General features: G+C 46.0%; 1 protein-coding gene across 1 annotated transcript in view; it reads left to right on the forward strand.

Annotated features, from left to right (window-relative positions):
• The window catches only part of LOC130072194 (adhesion G protein-coupled receptor A3), a 221,027-nt gene that overhangs the window by 186,587 nt on the left and 28,440 nt on the right, over window positions 1-6,000 (forward strand). The window lies entirely within an intron of this gene.

Below are 6,000 nucleotides of genomic sequence, written 5' to 3' on the forward strand. Positions count from 1 at the left end.
GATTCGACCTCCCATGTGAGTGTAGAGATAATTAAGGTCTCTGGAAAAATGCACTCGGGAGTAGACGGGCGATCGGAATGGTCAAAAATGCGTGATAAAGAATCGGGTTTGATGTTTTTAGAACCCGGGCGGTACGAGAGAGTAAAGTCAAAACGTCCGAAAAAAAGTGCCCACCGAGCCTGCCTAGAGTTCAGTCTTTTAGCGGTTCTAATATATTCCAGATTCTTATGGTCGGTCCAGACGATAAAAGGTACCCCCGACCCTTCTAACCAGTGGCGCCATTCCTCCAACGCTAACTTGACTGCCAACAACTCTCTATTACCAATGTCATAATTACGTTCGGCAGGAGACAAACGGTGAGACAAAAACGCGCACGGATGCATTCTATCGTCTGTAGGGGAGCGTTGGGATAACACTGCACCTACCCCCACCTCTGACGCATCAACCTCCACCACGAACTGACGTGATGGATCAGGGGTAACCAAGATTGGGGCTGAAACAAAGCGGCCTTTCAGTTTGGCAAACGCAGCCTCAGCTGCGTCTGACCACCTGAACGCAGTTCTGGGGGAGGTCAAGGCGGTCAGAGGTGAGGCTAGTTGGCTGAAATTGCGAATGAACCGCCGGTAAAAATTGGCGAACCCCAGAAACCGCTGTAGGGCCTTACGGGAATCTGGACTTGGCCAATCTACCACAGCCTTAACCTTTTCAGGATCCATACGCATACCCTCAGACGACACAATATATCCTAAGAAGGGAACAGACTGTGCATGAAAAGCGCATTTCTCCGCCTTGACAAAAAGCCCATTCTCTAGCAGCCTCTGAAGCACTCGTCGAACGTGCTGCACGTGTTCCTGGAGAGAAGAAGAAAAAATCAATATGTCATCCAGGTAGACATATATGAACTGATCGACCATATCTCGCAGCACGTCGTTGACGAGTGCCTGGAAGACTGCTGGGGAGTTGGACAGGCCGAAAGGCATGACCAAGTATTCAAAATGCCCCCTGGGGGTATTAAAAGCAGTCTTCCACTCATCCCCCCTCCTGATGCGAACCAAATGATAAGCATTACGTAAATCCAATTTCGTGAAGATCGACGCTCCCTGCAACCTCTCGAAGGCTGAAGACATCAGCGGCAAAGGATAAGTATTCTTTACCGTGATGCTGTTCAGCCCCCGGTAGTCAATACAAGGTCGCAGGGATCCGTCCTTCTTCCCCACAAAAAAGAACCCCGCCCCCGCTGGAGAAGAGGAGGGACGGATGAACTTAGCTGCTAGAGAATCAGAAATGTATTTCTCCATGGCCTCTCTTTCTGGAACAGAAAGTGAATATAACTTGCCCTTAGGCGGAGACGTACCTGGCAGTAACTCTATAGCACAGTCATAGGGACGATGTGGAGGGAGAGAAGCAGCACGAGACTTACTGAACACCTCCTTCAGGTCTAGATACTCCGTGGGCACGTTTGATAAATCCACTGCTTCCTCCTGAAACGAAGAGACAGAAACAAACGGACAAGCAGACACAAGACAGGACTCATGACATTCACTGCTCCACTCAGATACTGATCTCTGCTGCCAGTCTATCTTGGGGTTGTGTTTGATGAGCCAGGGGTGTCCTAAAACAACGGGTGCAAGAGGGGAGTCCAGAATGTAAAAGGTGATGGTTTCAGTGTGATTGCCAGACACGCTGAGTGTGATGGGTTCAGTAGTGAATGAAATGGTGGGAAGCGCTTGACCGTTAAGAGCGTGAACTGCGATGGTACGGGTGAGAGGCAGAAGGGGGGCCTGAATCTTGAGTGCGAATGTGTAGTCCATGAAGTTACCTTCTGCCCCAGAGTCCAGTAGTGCTCGACAGTCGTGAGTGTGGGTTGACCATCCTAGTCTTACCGGGAGGAGCGTAGATGTTGATGAGGTCTTCTCAGCGGAGATCCCACCCGACAGTAGCCTCAAATTTACTGCCGGGCTTGCCCTTTTACCGGGCAGTTGAACGCGAAGTGTCCCGCTGTGCCACAGTAAAGGCAAAGGCCTTGGGACCTCCGCCTTTCCTTCTCCTCCCGGGAAAGCCGAGCTCGCCCGACCTGCATGGGCTCGTGATCGAAGACGGGGCTGACCGCGTCTCCGCCGCTGGTACGCAGGGTCTCCACTGCTCCAGACATCCGAGCGGGTAACCTCCTACGTTCGACTCGGGAAAGTCGGGAATCCACACGAAGAGCTAATTCGATCAGTCCATTGAGAGTAGTTGGTAAGTCCAGGGCATAAATCTCTCTTTGGACGCGGTCAGCCAGCCCATGCAGGAACATGTCCCACTGCGCCTCCTCGTTCCATTGACACTCAGCCGCCAACGTCCGGAACTCGATGGAGTAATCAGATACAGATCTTTCGCCTTGCTTGAGGTCTGCGAGAATCCGAGCCGCTTCTCTTCCTGCGACCGCACGGTCAAAAACCTTCTTCATCTCGGCGGCGAGTGTCTGGAACGAGGCGCAGCACGGATCTTGGTTGTCCCACACCGCCGTCCCCCATAGTGCTGCCCTCCCAGTCAGTAGCGTGAGCACAAATGCGACCTTGCTTCGTTCGTTAGCGAAGGTCCTGGGCTGTAGAGAAAAGTGCATCGAACAGCGTGTTAGAAATGCTCTGCAAAAATTCGGCTCACCGTTGTAAGGCTCAGGAACAGGTAGGCGGGGCTCTGACTGGGAGACGCTCTCTGGTGGTACGGGGGGAGCAGACGGTGTGGGTGGCGCAGTGGGAGCTCGCATAAGTTGGAATTGCTGGGTGAGCTCGGACACCTGCGCCACAAGAGCTTGAATAGCCCGACCCGACTCACTCATGTGCCTCTCCTGGGAATCCATCCGTGCAATGCTGGTCTTGACGAATTCCTCTAAGGAAGAGGAGGCTTCACTTGCTGCTTCCATTCTTGGTCAGATCGTTCTGTCACAATCACAAGCGGAAGCAATGATGCAAGTAATCTCTTTATTGAGAGGTTGAAAAGATAAATGTCCAAGCAACACGGGTGGGCTGGTGGCGCAGGGACTAGATGGTCAGCGTGCAGGTGAAGAGTGCTGGTCTTGAATCCAAGTGCAGGTGAACATCCAAACGAGACGAAACCGAGAAGACACTGAACAGGAACTCGAACCGGACCAGGACTGCAGACAGGACACGCGAGGAACAAACACTGTGAACACCAAACAACGATCTGACAAAGAGAGGAGAGTGTGATGAGTATAAATAGGAGAGATGATTTGCAGCAGCTGGTGCAGAGACTGAGATCAGCTGGTACGCTGATCAGCGGAACGAGCGGTAACGCCCCTCACACACGCTCACACACACATAACAACAATTACACGAGACATGAAGAAAACAGCGAATTCATGAACCGTGACATAAACTCGCAATTGTGAGATAAAAAGTCGCAATTCTGTCTTTTTTTCTCGCAATTGCGACTTTATTTCTCATAATTGCGACTTTATATTTCGCAATTGCAACTTTATTTCTCAGAATTGTGACTTCATATCTCGCAATTAACAGATAAAAAGTCGCAATTATTATTATTATTTTTTTTATTCAGTGGCGGAAACAAGCTTCCATACTGATATTTTACATTGGAATAATATTTCAAAATTTTTACTGCATTTTTCTCAAATAAATGCAGCCTTGATGAGCAGAAGAGACTTCTTACAACAACATTAAAAAATCTGACGACCCCAAACTTTTTAAACTGTAATGTATATTAAATATATGATAAGGCCAATGAAATGAGTCTGCTAGTGAGTCTATAAAAGGAAAAGCCCCAGTTGATGTCACAGTCGTGAGTCTGACAGGCGTATCCATCACGGCAGGATTGTATTTGGCTGCTGATCCTGCCAACTTTATCAGGAGTGTAAATGGAAATGCTGTGAGACCTATTTAAAGTCCATCAGATCGGTTTTTCCTGCAGGCTGAGAGACGCGCTTGAGTCTCTCACACACACACACACACACACACACACACACACACTGGAGTGATGCCAGGTTGGAGCTCGTGACCCAGAGAGGCTCACCTGCTCGTTCAGTCGAGCTGAGCGCATGATTTATGGCCCTGAGAGAAGAAATCTGTTCCTGAACTCACAGAGACGGCGGTTTAATGCGTCGTGGGTTCATGCGGTTTTCCTAACGACCTTTAATTTAAGTTTAGCTGGTGAGAAACTGGCCGTCTGATCTACTCGCTCTGAGAGGAAATAAAAAGGAGAGCAAGTGATTTCAGATTGTAAAATTTGTAAAAAGATTGGTGACCCAGGTTTGAGTGTATATTATAGAATATATATTATATATTAAAAAAAAAAGCTAAAATATTAAATTCATTGCATTTTATGATACATTTTAATATATATATATATATATATATAATAAACATATTTTTTTTGTTTATTGGTTCTATTATGTATGTTTTGTTTGATATTTTATTATACAGTGCTCAGCATAAGTGAACGCGCCCATGCTAAAGTTGACTAAAAAGAGGAATAAAAAATCATCTTTTGGAAATTGATCTTAATGCCTTAATTAAAAAAATGAGGAAAAATCCAAGCTTTAAGGACACCAATTTTCTTTGTGAATGAATAATGTATCGTAAATAAATAAATGTTCTTCCTTGACCTAGAGATCGGCATGTTTTATTTCAGTTAGTCTAATCGCTGGTCTGATTTGCACTGAGAGATGATCTTATGGAAATACACCATGCCGACTCTAGGTGTGTGAAGGGTGTGTGTGATGTGGGATATTTTAATCCCAAATGCTGAGGGAACTTTATCAGGATCATAGTGTCCCGGATCCATGAAATAACTGGCCTTTAAAAATAATAATCTGCCCCTCTATGGGACTTTAACACAGGGGTGTCCTGACTTATGACCCCTGTATTTCAAGGAAGAACATTTATTTATTTACGATACATTATTCATTCACAAAGAAAATTGGTGTCCTTAAAGCTTGGATTTTTCCTAATTTTTTAAATTAAGGCATTAAAGTAACAACAGGTAACTTTTCAACCTTCATAATATATTTCCAAGTCTCTTGTGATGGTACATCGACTTACAATAGGTTGAATGACACGTCTGCCATAGCCTGAAGGGGTCTGTAGCGTTTTTAATCGTACTTTTAAACTTCGGGTTTCGGGTAGTAACCGGCGAACAAAGAGAACTACAAAATTCGACTGCTTTACGGCATATACGTCACTTCCACCACCACCCCCACTTCCTTAAAATCGGACTTGCAGCCAAATGTTATAGTCATGGCCGAAGCAGCACAGAAAAACAAGAAAGCAAAGGTTTTATCGGAGCAAAGCAAAAAGAGAAAAAGAGAAAGTGATCGCGTTAAAGGCAGAACGAGGATCAACATTGCAGAGCTGCCAACTCTCACGCATTGGCCGTGAGACACCCGCATTTGATTGGTTTCACACGCTCACACGTACGCCACACCCCCGGTTTCTCACGCTAAATTGTCAACCCGGTCGGTCAAATGCCTGAAAGATGAGTTTATCTATAGATCTCTACCTGTTGAGCCACTCGTGATCGACAAGTTATACCGCAAATTAGTTCAAATCTCCCGGAATCTAGAGCGAGCGCGCACGCGAGACAGAGACTGTGCTCCAACGCGCGCGGACGGCAGAGAGAGAAAGCGAGCGAGAGACCTTGCGTGTGCAGGGAGCATCGAACGCCCCATCGAAAAAAGAATGCCTCTCTCTAACCTCTCTAATTCGCTAGAGTAGTAGCGAATTATCAATCTGGTAGCTAGTAAACGATATTCTAGTTTTTGATGGTTAGCTATCGCTAGTATTCTCGTTCTGATTTGAACTTTGCAATCGATGAAATGCAAATAGCAAATGTTTGACCTAAAAAGTGTAGTCTACTCAACATGTACAAAGAAAGAAGGAAGATTATTAATAAAATCATATTTTAGGATACCTAACATGTCTGTGATATTTGTTTATTTGTCTTGCCTCAAGCTATAATGCAAATCGATTTGTAAAATTTGCAGAT

Source organism: Rhinichthys klamathensis, unplaced genomic scaffold, assembly GCF_029890125.1.
Source record: "Rhinichthys klamathensis goyatoka isolate OS25496 unplaced genomic scaffold, OSU_Roscu_1.1 h1tg000482l_1, whole genome shotgun sequence".
Taxonomy (NCBI): Eukaryota; Metazoa; Chordata; class Actinopteri; order Cypriniformes; family Leuciscidae; genus Rhinichthys; species Rhinichthys klamathensis.